This window comes from Protopterus annectens, chromosome 13.part0 (assembly GCF_019279795.1).
Source record: "Protopterus annectens isolate FY-2018-M chromosome 13.part0, PAN1.0, whole genome shotgun sequence".
NCBI lineage: Eukaryota > Metazoa > Chordata > Ceratodontiformes > Protopteridae > Protopterus > Protopterus annectens.
The window spans coordinates 671,359,500-671,378,932 of NC_056747.1; the positions used below are offsets into that span (position 1 = coordinate 671,359,500).

Sequence of the window (19,433 nt, forward strand, 5' to 3'; positions counted from 1 at the left end):
ACTCCAAGCTTTAATGGTATCTCAGCCTTTCCTCATTTTCCACAAATACAGGGTCTCTCTGCATACTAGCCTTTCTTTCATGCCCAAGGTGGTTAATGATTTGTCCTTTAAACAGTTTGTTAATTTACCTGCCTTCTTTCCCTTACTTCAAAATTCCAGTGAAAGCATGGTACATACTTGGAAGTGCATAGATAGCTCAGATTTTACCTGGATAAAATCACATCCTTTTGGAAATCAGAGCAACTTTTTGTTTCCTTTTACTCTAAGGAGCAGGGAAAGCCTGTGTCAAAACAGACTGTTTCTTCATGGATTTCTAAGGTAATTTCCTTTTGCTGCATTTATCATGGAAAAACCCTTTCTTCCTCAGTGAAAGCTCATTTCACTTGGGGTGTTTCATTTGGGACCTTTTTCAAGAGGTTCTTCACTCTGCTTCCATCTTGGAGACAGCTACATGGTCCTACCTTTACCAAACATTACAATCTGGATGTCATCTCCAGATCCAGAACAGGGTTTGCTAGGGCAATCCTGCATGGTTTTGTGGAGAATTTATCTGCTCCATCCTCCCTTTCCCTTTCCCAAGCTTTGGTGCTCTCCCTCACATTATGAATACTGCAGCATGTGAATAGAAGAACATAGAATAGTTGTGTAGAATCCTACCATAACCATAGATGTCCTTCTCTTCCATGTTGCAGTATTTTATCCCACCCTCCTTCCCCCTTGGTCCTTGTACTTCTCTGAATGATAGTTTGCGCCTCCTTTTTATCCTTGGACTGGTGTTCAGACTGGGGCATTCATTTCTGAGGATGGTACATGCAGGCATCACTTTTATGGCCTATGGTGCCTGCTGCCTTCGTGTGACATCCCACGTACCTTGCAGTAGTAAAAGTCTTTTGTATACTGGCCAGACGTTTGGGTCGCCTAGGCAGAGAATCTCTCATGTTATGAATACTGCAACATGGAAGAGAAGGGCATCTATGGTTATGGAAAGATTTTACACAACTATTCTTTCTTGTCAGAAATGTGGTAAGAGTTAAAGTAGCAGAAGAACTTTATAACTTGGATACCCATCTTGCAGAAGTCACAGCAATGAGTAACTTAACTTTTCCAAGTCAAGGACATCAAAGCAGTCTGGTAAGCTGTTTCAAATGGAAGAAGTGTTAAATCTTCAAGCACAAAGTTAAGATTGCAAGCAGGAAGAAAAGTCACTTGTTTTTCTGGACAGACATGTATGTAAAAGCCCTTTTGAAAGCTGCTTGACTTGAGGACAAGAAGAAAGTGGTGGATCAAAAGGCAGGCAATCAGAAATAACCAAAAGATGAATCTAGATATAGTAAGAAAGGCCAGAGGATAACTCAGGATAAATATTCTGGATTCGGAGGCATCTAGGCTTTAAAAGCATTCTGGTTCTTCATGTGGCACCAACTGGTAAGTCCTTTCCACTTGCGCACATAATATTTTCTAGTAGCAGGTTGTTTCCTTTAGTACCTTCTGTATGCCCTTAGAAACTGGGTGCCTAAAGTGTACCATACCTTTAATTCCAGAAATAAACTAAGATATTACTCAAACCAAACAAACTCTATCTATACCTGCACCAAAAACTAACTTGCTGTGGGGATATCCACCCTAATGCAGGACCCAACAAATCTAGCCACAGTACCTCTGAACAACTAAATCCTCTATATCTATGACCACCCTCATCTCTCCTCCTTTTAAACATTAATGCTAGAAGTATTCTTAATAAAACCCAAGACCTTCATTCCTTACTAGCTCTATACAAGCCAGAAGTCGTGGTCCTAACTGAAACTTGGCTCAAACCTAAACACCATGATGATGAAATTACTGCCCCTGGGTATAATATTATATGTAAGGACAGACCTGATAAAAAAGGTAGTGGTGTTGCAATGCTATTCCAAAACCACCTCACCATCGAATAGTTTGAGTGCAATTCCCAAGAAATAAAAGACATAGAACTAATTCTAGCCAAATTAAAAGTTAATTCCAACAAACAAATAATCATTGCAGGTGGCTGTATCCCACCAGGCAATTATACTGTCATACTGGAAAGCCTACTAAACTGGCTGTCATCCTCTCTCCCACATGAAACCATAATTTTAAGAGACTTTAACATTGACTGGTCTTACTGTTCCAGCCAAAATCCCACCACCCATGTTAACCTCCGTGGGTTTAACCAAATTATAACTTCCCCCACAAGAATTGACAAAACCTCCAAACGCTAGTCCATCTTAGACTGGATTCTGCTATCAGACCCCACATTGGCTCAACAATCAGGTTGTCTTCCTGACAGTCTGAGTGACCATCAAGTAACCTACTTAATTAGGAATCGATCCCACCACGATAAACAACCCATCCTAAGAGTTGTACATAATAAAAAGACCTTCAGAACTAATGATCTAATCAACTCACTGAAATGCTGCAACTGACTCCCTTATGACAACTAACTGTAGATGATGCCGTGCAGTACTTCAACTCAACCTTCCTTGAAATCCTAAACTGCCATGTACCCCCCAGAACCATTAGAATCAAAGCTAACTATGCCCCATGGCTAACAAAAGATACTAAAACCATAATGAAAGAAAGGGACAAAGCCTGGGCACATTTCCACAAACAAAAAACCTCCACCTTTAGACAGTCTTATCTTGAGCTCCGCAACAAAACTAAAAAATTAATAAAGTGTGACAAAGCTAATTAACATATAAGCATTCAAGAAAAACATTCTCACAACCCTCAAAAATTCTGGGCTACTATAAATAACTTACTGCACCAAGATAAATCAACCACTCCTACCCCTGTATTACCAAACTGCCATGACAATATCCCTACCCAATTTAACAAATTCTTTACTGAAACAGTCCAAGCCCTAGCCAACACTCAAAATACTACTACCAGTCCCTTACCTACAATGTCAGGACACCAAATAACTCCTCCACTTTTTCCCTAGACTCAGTCCCCACTAATACAATTGCGAAACTCCTCAAAAAATTAAAACCAAGCACTCTTGCAGCTGACCATCTACCTGCAGATTTCCTTCAAATAACAGCTGAAGCTATTGCCTATCCAGTATACATTCTTATAAATAGGTCAATATCAGAATGTAAAGTACCTCACTCCTGGAAAATATCACATATTATACCACTTCACAAAGGGGATAAGTTCCTTGAGCTTACCAACTACCGCCCTATTGCAATCCTATCACCTCTGTCAAGAATATTAGAAAGAGTAGTTCATTCCCAACTAATGCAGTACCTCCTTAACAATGACCTACTATCCACATCCCAACATGGCTTCCGTCCCTCCCATAGCACTACTACAGCACTACTCTCCTTTACCAACATAGTCAACCACCATAGAAATAATGGACTATTTGTATCCTCAATATTTTTAGACTTATCAAAAGCCTTTGATATGGTGAACCATAGTATGCTTCTAGAAACTCCATCTTCCCTTAACATAAGCTCCTCCACCATATCCTGGTACAAGAACTACTTATCAAATCATCAGGAGGCTGTTCTGTGGTAAGAACAACTGTCCTCCCTACTACCTGTAGGCATAGGTGTCCCACAGTGGCCCATACTAGGGCCCTTGCTATTCTCACTGTTTACTAACCAGATAGCTTCATCCTCATTCTCTGCCTCAGTAGTGCAATATGCAGACAATACCACTATTATGTATGCCTCCCCCACCCTACAGGAGCTAAAAACCATAACCCAGAAAAAACTTTTCCTTAGCAGAAGCATGCTTCACTAACATAAAACTTATTCTCAATCCCAAAAAAAACAAACTCATTCTCTCTAGCCCTGGTAGATCTCCACTAAATAATGACTTTACCATAACATCTAAAGATAACATACAAATCACCCCAACAACACACACAAAACTATCAGGTGTTGAAATTGATAATCTAAAATTTGACTTACACATAGCCCAAACAATTAAGAAAGTTAACAAAAAGCTTGGTCTGCTGTACAGGAACAAGACAGTTCATCACTAAACCTACCAAAGCCACCTTAGCAAGAACTCCCCTCTTATCCATTCTCCTTTCCTATCCTCACTAACCTTCACCACACTGAACTAAGCAAACTGGAGTCCTGCTACAAGATTGCCAAGTTTGCTACCGATGCTTCTCATAGATCCCATCACCGTCTAGCCCTCAAGCAGCTTAACTCTCTTGAGTTACCCCAACTACTCCTACTTAACCAAGTCTCAGTAACTCACAAGCTCTACTACTTTCCCAACAAAACTCCTGCACTTCAGAATCTAGTTCACCCGTACACCACCACCACTAGAACCTTAAGATCTAGTTCTCAGAAACACATAAATGTCATCAAACAAAAATGACGCTGGTAAATCTCTCTCTGCCAGCTCCATTGCCAAAACCTGGAATTCACTTCCTTGCCACTTAACTTCCACCACCTCTACCTCACAATTTAAAAATCTTCTCAAAACCCACTACAGTAATTACTGGCATTGCTCATGTTACTCCCCAAGCTAGGCCACACCAGTGCACTGTTGCTAGGATTCTACTAATGATCATAAGGCTGCTCCCCAAGTCGCACTTGTACAAAAATTATACATGGGTATTAGCTTACCACCAGAAATTTAGATATTGTCAATCGCTGCTATCCATACTCGTACATATGTTTTAACATGTATGGCTCTGTTTTCTTCTTTGGTGCTATTTCTGTCTCCTTCATATTGGAGTAGTGTTGGGAGCTTCTCTCCCCAGGCCTACCTATGCTCAATCGTAATGTATTTTTAACATGTATTGTACTATGTTTCATTTTATGTGACTGTTGTATCTCCTTTAACTGTATTAATGTTTGGAGCTTTTCTCCCTGGGGCTCCGCTGAAAATGGACCTGTGTCCAGTCGGACTTTCCCGGTAAACAAATGTAAAATAAAATAATCATCCAGGCACTCAACTGAAGTGCTTTCAGATTAGGTGTGCATCAAACAACCCCTGCCTTGTGTGAGAAAATCCTGTCTGCGGGGAAGTCTGTGGTAATTGCCCTTAGCCATTTTGAAAAGAAGGGTGAACGACTGTTGCTTGGGCCAAAAGGGAGTTACCACTACTGTCTTTGGAGAGTCCTTCTGGAGAGTAGTGCTGTAGTAGTAGAATGAGTGGAAAGGTGGTAAAGCAATAAAAGCATATAGGAACATTCCTCTCAAGGGGAATCCAATTTTTTTCCAGGCCTGTTTGCCAGGAGTCTTGAAACAATTTCTTTAGCTGTCTGTTTTGAAAGGAGGCAAATATATTTCTGTATGAGGTATTCCCTATAGTTGAATCAATTCCTGGAAGCTCCTGGTGCATTTTCAATTTGAGAGGGTCTGTCCTGGTCCTGATCAACTTGTGTGCTACAGTGTTTTGCTCTGACAAGAATGTATGAGGCATGAAAAGTCAAAATGAGCTGGCTTGGCACCTCCCATGCCATCATCATGGCAAGTCTGCAAAGAAGGTAAGATCTGGTACTCTCTCTTGTCTATATATACCACACCCATGCTATTGTCTGTGATCACTTGCAGAGGCTCAGGGGACCAAATGTGAGTTGAGGCTTTTACAGCAAACCTTGATTGCTGCCATCATCTCTTTTTGACATTTTATGTGCTTCTATTCATCCTGCTTACTCCACAAATCTTGCAATTTCACCCATTTTCAGATATGACTCTCCAAGCAAAGTCTGTGGCACCTGTTGTGTTACGCTGAAATGGATACAGAAGGGAGAAGGCGTGAACTGGTTTGAGAGAGAGCTGGTCCACCCACTGCAGTACCCCTTTTCTCACAAACCCTAGCACTTGAATCTGAAAAGATAAAGGGTGTTGATGCTGATACCAGATTGACCTGAGTTACCACTGAATTTACATCATGTGAAGTCTTGTCAAGGGAATCATGATCACCATAGAGGCTGTAAAACACGGAATCCTGAGACATTTCCTGGCAGATGTCAGAGATGACAAATGGAAAAATGTTAGACAATAGTCCAAATATAGAAAAATGTGAAGGCCATGAAGTCTGCAGTAAGCCTTTACTGGAGCCAGAGACTTTGTAAATACAGCTGATGCAGTAGATATACCAAAGGGTAAGACAGAGAACTGAAAATGTAAGCCAGATACAGAAAATCTTAAGAAATAATTTACATCTTTTAAGTTTAATATCGCCATGAAATTTGGGGGAGGGGGTATGTGAATATTAACAAGATTTAGAGGGATAACATTTTGAAACTTTAGGACCTTGCCAAAGAGTCTTAGAAAATGAGAGGTCTAGGACTAGTCTCAAAGTTCCTTCTTTATTTTGGACCAGAAGTATCCTTGACTTCTGCCCCTCTTGATCTGAGGACACTAGTTCTATGCCCCCTGAGACAATATGGGCTCCAGAACTGGAAGAAACAGAGATATTTGGTGTACAGGATGAGAAGAAATTCCATGACGGTGGGGGGGGGGGGTCACAGTGCCATCATTAGTATCCATGTTATCATTCTCCGAACTCAGTTTGTTTGAAATTATCTAATACACAGGGGAATTTGAAGGCCTAGAGTGCGGGAAACATTTAAAGGACTGCCAAGGAGGGAGAGAGGGGGAAGTGTAAATGAGCAAGTAGTAGTTTTGCTGTTTTGTGCTGTCCTTGGTTCTGGGAAGCTCCCCTTTTTTCTGTAAGCCTCCTTGCCATTGCTTTTCAAATCCTGTTTGCTTGAACCTTGCTGATGCGGATTATTTTGCTTCTTGAAAAAGGGTCCTGAATAAAAGCTAAGTTTTTACTGAGGGTTGAAAGATGTGGGTAACCCACTGAATTAGTTTCTGAATTTCATCCAGTCTTTTTAGGACCTCAGAAAGGCCAAACGGGACATCTTTTTTAAGGGGAGAATTTAACATCTGATAAATTTTGAGAACGTAACCAAGTAAATCTAACTGAACCAGTAGCAACAGCATCAACACAATCATAGGTTCATAAGTTCATACTAGGCTATCTGCCCTAGGGCATTTATAAGCCTAGCCAGAATGTGTTTGGCTTTCGCCACCCATTTTAAATTTATTTCGCTATGCCCTTTTTCGAGGTTAGTATACTGTGCCTCTGTCTAACAGTGACACAGAAGTGATAGCCGGGGTAAACCTACGATCTCCCATCCACTCATCAAGATTCCTCTTGAAGAGAGTCAATGAGGGACTCTGCCTAACCTGGACTGGGATTTTATTCCAGAGTGAAGGGAGCCTCTGGGTTATGAATCTGTCCCTCCAGCATGTCCTATTTATTTCAGTGCTGAGGTTCAAGTCTCTCGAGCATGTAGCTTGATGGGATTTGGATTTTCTGAGGTGCAGCATGTCCATTAATTCTGGGTTGGACATGGCTTTATACGTCAGGCACAGATCGCCTCTGAACAGGCGGTATGCCACTGAGTAGAGCTGGAGTTTCTTTAACCGGGCAGCATATGGCATCTGTTTGAGCCCTTTGATCCTCTTGGTGAGGTACTTTTGGGGTCTTTCCAGTTGCTGCAGGTGTCTCGTAAGGTACATCCCAAAAGGGGCATTGTACTCAATTATGGGCCTGATGAGGGATGAGTAAAGAGGCACGATGACGTCCCCTAATCTAGATGTGAATCCCTTCATGATTAGGTGGGCTATATAAAATGTTTTTCTAACCACTTTGGCCACGTGGTTGTCAAATGAGAGATTGCTATCAACTTGGGTCCCCAGGTCCCTAATTACTTCTTCTGTACTTAATGGATTACCACCTATGTGGTAATTTGTGGGCACTTTGTTTTTGCCAAAGGGGATGACTATACACTTTTTGGCATTTAGCTTGAGGCCGTGGCACCAGTTGTCTGTTTCTATGAGGCCCTTTTGGAGGATGCTTGTGTCGGCTGGAGAGTCAATTATGGCACCCAGTTTGCAGTCATCTGCGAACTTGGTCAGCCACAGTCCTTCCGTGTTGGCCTGTACCTCCGAGAAATATATACCGAACAGGAGAGGTCCCAGGACTGAGCCTTGTGGGACACCACTTGTAACTGGTTTGGAGTCTGACATGGCTCCAGCAATTCTAACCATGTGGGTTCTGTCCTTGAGCCAGTTTGCAGTCCATCTAGTGACATAGGGGTTTATATTTAAGCTGGTGAGCTTATCTATAATGCCAGTGGGGTATTGTATCGAAGGCTTTTGCGAGGTCCAGGTAGGCTGTGTGGACCACCTTCCCTCGTCAATGGCCTTGGTGACTGTTTCAAAGAAATCAACCAGGTTTAAGAGGCAGGATCTGCCCTTAACAAAGCCGAACTGGGTAGGATCCAGTGTTTGTAGGTCCCCAGTATCTTTATTTATGAGGTCCATGATGATCCTTTCCATAGCTTTGCAGACCAAGCTAGTCAGGCTTATGGGGCGATAGTTTCCAGGATCCGTTGAGGCACCACCTTTATGGAGAGGGACCACTGTTGCTGTACGCCACTCTTTGGGCACATAGCCTGTAGTAAGGCTGAGATTGAACAGTAGTTTTATGTTTGGGTTTAGCTCTTCTTGGAGTTCATGTAGGACGCAGCCCGGGACACCGTCTGGTCCCATTGATGCTGTGTTTTTGCTTTGGAGAGGGCGGCTCTTACCTGAGCATCTGAGATGTCAGGGGAGCAGCACTCTGCTGGGATAGATATTTGCCCTTTTGGTGGGGAGGGGGGGGGGGAGAAGTTTGCGCTGAACCTGTCAGCTAGGATGTTGGCAATGTCTGTGGGTTCGGTGTATTTTTTGTCATTTTGGACTAATTCTGAGCATATCTGGGAATTCCCACCCAGGTTCCTAACATAACTAAAGAAAGCCTTGTGATTATCCTTAGTGTCCTGTGCAATTTTTCTCTCGAAGCTGGCCTTAGACAATTTTGTGTGTGCCTGTAGTTTTTTTCTAATACTGATCAGTGATGCCTTCCCTTTTTGGGATTTTGCTCTATCATTTAGTAGCTTCCTCCTTTTATTGTATAGTTTGTTTATGGCTGGGGTCCACCAGACAGGACGTCTGCCTTTGGAGAATTGGGTCTTGGTTTTATTTGGGATCGCATGATGCATGCCTTCCTGATAGTGTTCATAGAATGCGTTTATAAAGGATTCTGCGGTCTGGGCTGTATTTTCCACAGGCCCGGGGGCTTTGAAGGATTCCACCTCAGTTTTGAGGAGTGTGAAATTTGCTTTAGAGAAGTTTTTCACTGTGGTTTTCTGGGCAGGGGGTGGGGTCGGGATGTGAATATCCAGTGAGGTTAGTTTATGGTCTGATCTTACCAGTGAGGGATACACTTCTGGTCTGGAGCATAGAGTCCCCATGTTGGTGATGATCAGGTCCAGTATGTTTTCCCCTCTTGTGGGAGTGGTAACAAGTTGTTCCATAGCATTTGAGTTTATAAATTCTAGGAGCCTTTGGGCTAGGGTGTTGGAGCTAGAGTAATGCTCCCAGTCTATGTTTGGGTTGTTGAAGTCGCCCAATATAATGGTGTTTGGAGAGACCTTCATATTTTCCAGTGTTCTCAGGAAGGCCGAGTGGGGTTCCTGGGTTTGGGAGGGTGGTCTGTAGCAGGCTATAAACTGGAAGGCAGTTTTACCCACTGTTAGTTGCACATGGATAGTCTCTGATGCTTCGTGCTTTGCCACCAACCTGGAGGTGTGGGTATCTTTGATGAATATTGATACTCCTCCTCCTTTTGTGGTTCGGTCCAAGTTTTGGGGCCGAAAAGCATGGTATGAGGTATAACCTGGTAGTGCTGGGGTGCTGTCGGGAGCCCTGAACCAGGTTTCTGTTACTGCACAGATATCGATGTTCTCCATGCTAAGGAGAGTTTCGAGTGCGTGCATCTTGAGGTTTAGACTTCTGGAGTTGAGTAGCATTACTCTTAGATTCTTATCCCTTGTGATACCTATGGAGGTGGGTTTGTCTTTTGAGCCTTACCTAAAAAAGGCACTATGGGGGTAGCAAGAGCCTTTGCCAATGTCCGAAAGCCCAGGGGTGACAGATGCAAGCCGTCCCTAGCGAAGCATCGTGGCTTGTCGAGCATATCGTCCCAAGCTGACAGGCATTGGATCCCCTTTGAATGACACCACTACTTAAGCCAATTGTTGAAATTGATCATCTTGTCTTCATATTGTGGCATCATTCTTGGTGAGGGTAAGATGCTACTCAAGGTCAGGGTCATACCGGCCTGGGCTACATGCTCAGAGAGCTCCTTTATGTGTCTTTTCATGTAGTCCAGGGAGGTACGTCTCAGGTCATTCACACCAGCATGGACAATGACTAAGTCATATTTGTACTTGCCTTGGAGTGACCTGAGTGCTTGTGTTATGTGGCGGATCCTAGCGCCCAACAGGCTGCTCACCGTGACCCTCTCCTTGTTCAGCCTGGTGAGCGGGACGTCAGTGTGCCTGACGATAGTCACCTATTACAAGTGTATCAGGTGTGTTGTTTAGTCTTAAGGGCTGTGACTGTTCGGCACACTGGCTTTGTGAGATATGTGTTGCACGTGTTTTGTTTTGGGGTAGCGGCTGCTTGGGTGTCTGCTTTGGAGGTCTCTGCTGCTTCAGCAGATCTTTATTTAGAGCCTCTAAGTATGTTTTTGTGTGATTATGTGTTTGGTTTGCTGTCGTGGTAGGTCTATGTGAGACTGGAATTGTGAGTGTGGTTTCCTTCTCCTCCTGACTGGTTATGCCAGTACTGAGTTGAGAGAGCTTAGCCTCCAGTTTGGCTATATGGTTGCATCTCTCACATGTGTTGGAATTTGTTGGGAGGAGGAGAGGGTTGTCTGTGTACATGAGGCAGTTGTAACATTGCCTCAAGATTCCCAGATTCACCAGCTGGACCGGAGAGGAGATTGACAACTGACCTTTGGACATGCTAGAATAATATTGGGAATTCCTTAATAATTGAAAACCAGGGCCAGTGGGGAGTGAGGGTGTAGTGCTTTTAATTTTTAGTGCTGACTTATATAATTGCTTTAGTGAGCAAGTGCCAGGTAACTTAAGTGCAATGTGTTACAGGTAACTTAAATGCAAAAATGACAAACAGTAACTTTCTTTCAAGTGAAACAAGGAAATAAGTACAGTAAGCAATGCAGATATCACTAGTGATCCACAGAAGTGCTGAGAAGTCACAGATTAGGTGGAACTAGCGTTCCAGGGAAATAACAAGCATATAAACAAAGCTAGATTCAGCAGGCCTGGATCTAGTCTATGCTACAGCAAACAAGGTGTACCAATTTCAGTAAGATACAGTTCAAATATTCAGGCACTATAAACCTTTAACCAGAAATTCCCAGCTCAGAAGGGCAGAGTCCAGCCTCTTCTCCCAGAAGAGTGCAGACCACAAACCTTCTTAATGTAAAATAACTGGCCTGAAGCCCAAGTGCTTAAACCAGAACTAATACACTTTAAGAATAACAGACACTGGGCTCTCATTCAGCAGTTCCCAACTTAGAAGGATGTAAGCTACCTGTCCTGCCACCACAGTGCATGCCAAAAACCTTCCTAATGTAAAACAACTGGTCTGAAGCCCAAGTGCTTAATCCAAAAGACTTAGAATGATAGCTACACTTTAATCAAGTTACTACCAAGCAGTAATAAACAATTGAATACTTTAGAGAATGCCTGGATTAGTGCTCAAGTTACACAAACAAAGCTAGATCCAGCAGGCCCATATCCAGTCTATGCCACAGCAAACAAGGCGCACCAACTTCAGTAAGAAGCAGTTCAGATATGCATGCACTATAAGCCTTCAACCAGAAATTCCCAGCTCAGAAGGGCAGAGTCCAGCCTCTCCTCCCACAAGAGTGCAGACCACGAACCCTCTTAATGTAAAATAACTGGCCTGAAAGCCCAAGTGCTTAAACCAGAATTAATACACTTTTAGAATAACAGACACTGAGCCCTCAATCAGCAGTTCCCTACCTAGAAGGATGTAAGCTACCTGTTCTGCCACTACAGTGCAGACCACAAACCCTCTCAGTGCAAAACAACTGGTCCGAAGCCCAAGTGCTTAAACCAAAAGGCTTAGAATGAGTTACACCAAGCAGTAATAAATACAATTGAGTACTTTTAAGATGATGCAAAAGTAAAAAAAATAGGTAGAAACACAAGAACAGTAAAAGCAGATGAAAAAATTTTTTTTTTTTCTGAACAAGTGCTGAGATCAAAGAAACAGATTTGAGTGCTGAAACTAGAAAACTGGCTAGTTATAAGAAAAAAAAAAAACTAAGCTTAGAAGGCTTCCGTCCAACACAGAAGGGCTTGGGGGCTCAGAAGCCTACAAATAGTCTATACCACTTAACAGGAAAGGTAGGAAACAAGCTTAATTTTTTTTTTCCCAGATGCTCTCTTTGTACACAGTAGGAGTGCCTGAAATCAGAATATGATCTCACTGCACTCAGTTGAGTGAGCAAATGAGATGGGCCCAGAAGGAGTATCCAAACACAAATTTACAAGAGGGGCGGGCAGTTGCAAGGCCACTAAGATTAACACCAAAACAAAAACAGGGACGGTGGGTGGGACTAACTGAAGAGCAGAGTGAAAATTTCCAGTTCAGTTAATATTCCTTCCACACAGTTAAAATCAATTTTAATACTGTATTTTTTTGAAAAAAAAGGATTGCTTTATAGAGTTACCTGAGAAGCAGACACAGTTCAGGAATTAAAGAAGTTTTGACTTCTGAAGAAGGAAGTTCAACAGTTAACGCTCTCATGCTGTTAAAAGAACCCAGTAAAAATTTTAACATGCGAGTCTGGCAGTTCAGGACTCTGGAAGCCAAAGCAGCAGAAGAATTAACTTTTTTCAAAATCTACCAAAAAGCTTTCCTTTTCTTGTCAGAAGGAATGAGGTTAGCATTCACAGTGCATTTATTAATGGATGACTTTAATAAGGAAATAACAGCAGGATTGTATTTATGATTATAAAGAAGATGTGTGTGTCTGAGGTACTTTCTGTAACGTATCAGACTTTTGGGAGCAAGATGATAGACTGTCAGGCATACTGCAAGTTGTTAAGAAAACCTCCTTTAAAACTGATTAAACAGAAAGGTAGCTGAGGGCTAGGAAACTCCAGTTTTAACAAATAGTAATACTTTCCAGGAGATGGGAATTTCATTCTGTTCCCATTTAAATAAATCTTTCATGTTGGCGGTAATGTCAGAGAAAGGTAACTGTCCTGGAGGAATATCTGAAGACACCCTTTTGCCAGAATCAGAATTTTCACCTTCTATTTAAACACCTTTATTAAATTATCACTTAAGTCACAGGCGCACATATATAATACAAAAAAAGCAAACCATATTAACATTTTTTTCATTTACGTACATTATACATATGTTTTCTTTCTTTATGACAGCTATATTTCAGTCCAGCATTATATAAATTACTGAATTCCTGCTTTCCTTTAAACCTCTCTTCTCCTCCTGGACATTATTTTGAATGTATTGTTTTCACAAATTCTATTTATTTTTTTGTAATCTGTGCCTTTCTTTTTCTAAATTTATTTACCAGGAAAGTCTGACTGGAATAATATCCCATTTTCAGAGGCAGCCCATGGAGAAAAGCTCCACAATGACATAAAATGGTTACAGTTGGTTATTATAAAGTGTAATACAGAAGAATGACATATTCAGTTAGTAAAAATGTCAGCTTCATTTCATAAAGTGTGAAGACACACTGCAAATATTTAGACTGCTGTAACAACTTGAAAAAGAACATAGTCAATAAATAAAGTATTTCCAAGTTGCAGTTCATAGAGATGACATTAAACACGGAGTATACTCCTTGGAACAGAGATGACTAGCTAATGTAGCATATGCAAAAATATATTTGATCTTTTTCTAAGAAATAGATTGTACTAATTCCTTCTTTCTGAACATAGTCAAAGTATGTTTAGTGGAAGGAGGGAGGGACTAGTTAAGCCTGGAGTAGTGCAGGAGTAGAGCCAGGTTTTATATAGGTAGTCTTTTCGTAGTAGTTTGAAGTTGGAGAGGTTAGAAGTAGATCTAATTTGCAGAGGGATAGAATCCCATTTTCAGCGACAAGAATATGAGTAGAAACTTTGGGAAGAAGATTTGTGGGGTTTATGTATGCTGAGAAGATGTTGCTCTTCAGATCAACGTAGTCTGTTAGGGTGATAGGAATGGAAAATAGGTGTAAAGGAAGGTCAGTCAGCTTAGTGTGTGGAGATGAGCTGTATGTAATCTAGGTGGTGAGGTAGTTCGAGCCAATTCAAAGCCTTAAGGGCAGTACAGTGATGGCTGCAGTATGACTTGTTGGTGGCAAATTTGGCAGTCTTATTATAGCATGCCTCCAGCTTATTTTTAACTGTAGCCTGAAGGTTGGTTAGGTTGGTTGCATCTTACAAGAGAAATGGGAGAAGGTAGATAATAGCAAGAGTGTTTTTGATGTTGTTAAGGAAGTTTTAATGCCTGTAGAGTATTACTAATTTTTGGCAAGACTTTATTTTAAACATGCAGGTCGTCATCTGTAATCAAACCGAGAAATTTTGTATGGGAGACTACTTCAGTTTCTGTCTTGTTTAGTGAAAAGATTTTGAAATTCACTTTATCAGGTGTGTGAGATTTGGGGTAAAATAGCGGTAACTTTTTTTTTTTAGGGTTGAATAGTAGTTTGGCATTATAGACCATTTCTTGACTGAGCAAAAAGCTTCTCTTGTGATATGGAGGAGTTGAGGCATAAGTGTAGGATCATTGGCATATTGTATAAGAGAGGATGAGCCTGTGGAGGTATCGATGTCATTGATAAAGGTACTAAAGAGAGGAAAGTACCAAGATCAGAGGCTTGGGGTACACCAGTGGATACTTGCAGGTATGGCAAAAGAGTATTCTGCCATTTTACACACTGGAGCCTGTCAGTAAATAGCTATTGACCCTTAGTAATGAAGAAGTGGATAGTCCAAGTTGTGAGAGTTATACAACAGATTAGGATGAGAAACTGTATTGAAAGATTTTGATCAAGGAATAAGGAGAAAACAAGTTTGTCAGGGTCCCTGTATTTATTTATGCTGTCAGTGAATGATGGTAGGGCAGTCGTTATACTGTGTGCTGGGCAGAAGCCAATGTTGGATGGATGTTAAGACCTATTCTTGTAGAAAATAGTGGAGTTGCTTATGAGTACACCTTTCAAGAATGTTTGAGAGAGGTGATAATATTGCAGTGGCCGAAAGAGATGTCAGCCGAGATGCCACCTTTTATGAAGAGAGATAAGAGGATTTTTTTTCCATAGTGGTTGTACATAGGATTCAGATATTGATCTGTTAATAAGGATGGAGACTGGGTATGCTATGGCATCAGCAGCTATCTTTAGGTATGCAGGTGGGAGATTGTCAGCTGCAGTGGAACAAGGTGTATGTTTAATTTTTTTTTATTATTGATGTGGAGACCGGTCCTAAGTGGAAGTTGCTAGCAATGGATATAGATGGTAAAATAGATTCAGGTGGAAATGCTGGGAGGGATTAAAGGAAGTGGTAGTGTGTATGGTGGAAAATATTGATTTTGGTCTAAACTGTTTGCTGAATTACTAGGATTGTGTGTTGAGGTAGTAGAAACACTGGAAAGGGTGACAAGTTTTTAATTAGGGAGGTAGTGTTTTTTACGAAGTAGGCATTGAATAAGGTTGCAGTTTCTAGTGGAGAGCCGTTATGAGACAAATTGAGCTCCTTGTTTGAGCCTGGATGTAGCAAGTTAAGTATTTATGTCCAGAAATTTTTGGTGTCATTTTTATGTTGAAGTTGTAGATGGCTGTAATATTTTTATTTTATCTAGGTTAACGTGTTTTTTTCTCAGATTGCACAATTTTCTATAAAGCTACAGGTTAAAAGGAGTTTTAAGTTTAAGCTATGCTTTCTAAGCTTCGCCTCTGTTAGACATTGTAGTTTTTGTTTGGATGGGTGGTGAGCCATTGTGTGTGGTTAATTTTCACACACTTTTTTTTTTTTTTTTTTTTTTTTGAGGAGTGGAAGTATGTACGAATAAGGTATTAAAAATGTTGACTGCCTCATTGAGCAGATAAGTTTATAGTACAGACCAGTTAAAGGCTTTCAGTGTATTGATGGAGTGTCTATTGAATTTAGAAAAGTTTTGGGTTGTGTTAAGTTGGTGAGTGTTAGGTGGGTGGGTGGTATTTCTACGGGTATAAGCTGGAAGGTGGTCGTTAAGTGAGTTTGGATAGCTTTACCATTGGTATTATTGAATCTAGTGTGTGCTTTGATAAGCTGTATGTAACTATAAAGGTTTGTACTAACTGAGGGAAAACTCTGATGCAAGGTTTTGTTAGTCAATATTTACATCCACTAGTAAGTTTTTCATAAGGTATACGATTAGTTGTCCAATTATTTCCTCTAAAGATATATTTTTTTCTAGGTGGGATATAGGCTGCAACAAAACATAGCTTTTTTTTATTTTTAAGCTTTAGCAGTGATACTAGTATTTTGGAAATTTGGGATGTTGTGTGAATAGGGAGATATTGTATAAACCTGGATAAATTAAGGTTACCCCTTCTGCTTTCTTTTGGGGCCGATCAGATCTGATAATACTGTAGCCTGGAGGGCTTAAGCAAGGTTTCTGTGATGGCAAGAATATCAGGGTTTTATACTGTGATATCTAGGCACATAGTTCTGTATTTGTTACAAATGCTGGAGAGGTTGATAGTGACGGTGTTCAATTTTTTTCTGAGACATGTGAGAGAATGATGGGGTGAGGGGTTTGATGTGCTAATTTTATTAGTAAGGATAGGTGGTTATTTAATAATGAGATAGTACAGCTGGGAAGAGATAATAGTTTGAGGTTATAAATGGTGGGTTAGGTAATTCAGAAGTTTGTAGGGATGATTCTTGCTATTTAGATTAATTGGAGAGTTTTCATGGCCTGGAATGGGGTGGACAATACCACACTGTGGGATTTTTGAGAGGTAGTAAATTGATTTTACAGGTGACCTGTACAAGTTTTACTTTTTTGAATAGATAGGTGGTAGTGAAGTATTTTGTGCTCAAAAGTAAGACAAAGTGAGAAATTAAAACGACAAAAAGATGTATTGGTATAGCTACTCCTGATTTCAGTGTGCTGAGTAAACTGCAGTAGGAGAGAGTAATAGAGGTGAAAGTATACAGTGATAGATTGTTGGGATGCTAATAGCAGTAGAAAGAGCCATGATACTTGGAGACAAACATTTGAAATTTTGGTGGTTATAGAGAAGAGAAAACAGTGAAGTGGAGGGAGGCAGAGGTGAAGAGAAGTGAATGTTTGTCTTATTAGTTAATTCTAATTTATGTAATAATGAGAAAGGGAAATGGAGGAGTATCATTTTAAGTTGGCCAGGGGCAAAAGGAGCAGAATATAACTAAGGACACTAATGAATTTTAGGTGCATGCAATAGTATAAAGAGCAGATGAGGCAGATGTAATTTCTGTGGTTGAGAAGAGTGGGAGCCTGTGAATGGTTATTTGTGATTTGTTTATGTTGCTACAGGTGGGAGGAGTTAGGGTTTTTGTGATAGGCTGGAATTTGCATAGGCAGGGGTAGGCCCCAGAATAAAGGAATTGATGTCAGGGCTGTATGGGAATGGAAGTAGGGTGGGGGACAAAGCTGAGAGTAGATGCTCAAAGTGGGGCGGGATCAAACAGAGTCCTGCAGGAAAGCATTATCAGTCAAGCTTATGAAGAGGTAAGTAAACATGTTTTAATAGACTGGGACACAATAATAGCAGTGGCAGTGGTAAAAACTAACAGAGAAAAATTGGAAGTATTAATACAAGAAACAGGAAAGATAGAAAAGGGACAGTGTAACAAATAGCACTATGAAGGTTCTAAAGGAGATAGAACAAGGTCATCCCCCCCGATGGGGAAAATAGACAGGGCGTTACAAGTTTATATATATATATATATATATATATATATATATCAGACTGGGGATAGGCAGCAGCCAAAACTTAATAACTCACCGCCTTACAACTGAGAGACAAACAGGAGTGTATGTAAGGGTACAGCAGTGGAGTCAATAAATGGGCACAAGTAGGAAGGGAACCTGGTAAGGAAAGTATTCATACAAAAATGTGAAAGGGGGCAGTTGTACTCATTCTAAGGCAGGCGATACCAACAGCAGTGAAATTCCCTGCACTAATCCTGGAAGTACCTAACTAAATAGTTACATTACTATTTAAGCCACTTATTTGTGCCTTTTCACTCTTTTGCCATCTGGAGTAGAAATAACTGGGTGTCCTGACACTGTTTTGGAGCTTTGCCTGATTTACCACTTCCAGTTCTTCTATCTGTTTTACAATATTCAGTACTTCAAGTACAGTTTTAGATTTTTATTTCCATTGTCTAGTAATTGCTTTTTTGACCTTACTACGCAATTTAGATCCTGTATCCCAGCTGAAAAGAATCATTTCCTAAGTTAGTCATTTGTTCCCCCAATTTTTCTGATAGAGTACTCTTGTAGGGAATTTTTAAAATCTGCCCAGAATCTTCGCCTTGAGGAAAATTCCTTGATAAAAACAGTCCTCTTCCATTTGCTGCTATTCTGACTGGAAATCTATTTGAATTTAAGGGAAATCTTTTTTAAATCCAGTGTGGGGAAAAACAGGATTTAAAACAGTAAAAGTAGAATGTAATCCCATAACAAATCCAACCAAGTCTTCCTTGTCCAATGTTAAAGAAACCAGAGAAGAGACATTTTTAACTTTTTGTTTTTTTTCTTTTGAGACCCACTGGAAAAATACTGACTCAAACTAGACAACTTAGCCAGGTTGTGCAGTAAGGCTTGATTCTCTCCATCCCCCAAGACTGATGAGTGGTCCTCCCTTGCTCAGAGAGGACAATCCTCCAGTCACAGAGGATGTGCCTAACTCTTGGTCCTTAGAGGCTTCCCAAAAGATATTGAAAGGAGGTGATTTGTCTTGAAGAACCATGTCTTGCCACAGCAGACTTGCTTATTGGAGGCTGAGACACAGAGAGTCAGCCTGACACACAGACTCTTGAAGTTTTCTTCTTGTGGACATGAGGTGGAAGAACTGAGGAGCCCGACAGTTCAAGAAGCCTGAAAGGTGGGTATCAGAGCCTGAATGGGTCTGTAAACCACCTGACAGAAAACCGGCTTTTAGGTAAAAATTCCAGTGATTGTCCTGAAAGGCACAATATCCTGTCCTTCATTTACATGGAAATAATAAAAAAAAAATAAACAGATTTTTACATTTTTTTTCACAAGCATTACTCAATTAAAAATCCCTTTACCAGATATGGCAGTCCATAACAAAAACATATCCTACCATAAAATATGCAGTTTCATAGAAAAAGCACCATTTTTCGTAGTAAAAAAAATGTAATGGAAGGTTTTTCCTTGAAGGGGTCTTATCTACCCGGCTTTGAAGGATTGCTAGTCCAACCATCAGTTCCATGAATCCCACAGTGGAAGCACATTTCATTGGCAAAA

General features: G+C 40.8%; 1 protein-coding gene across 4 annotated transcripts in view; it reads left to right on the forward strand.

The window, feature by feature from the left end:
* Nucleotides 1-19,433, forward strand: part of LOC122787576 (apoptosis-inducing factor 3-like) — a 1,199,414-nt gene that overhangs the window by 167,862 nt on the left and 1,012,119 nt on the right. The gene's annotated exons all lie outside the window — the stretch shown is intronic.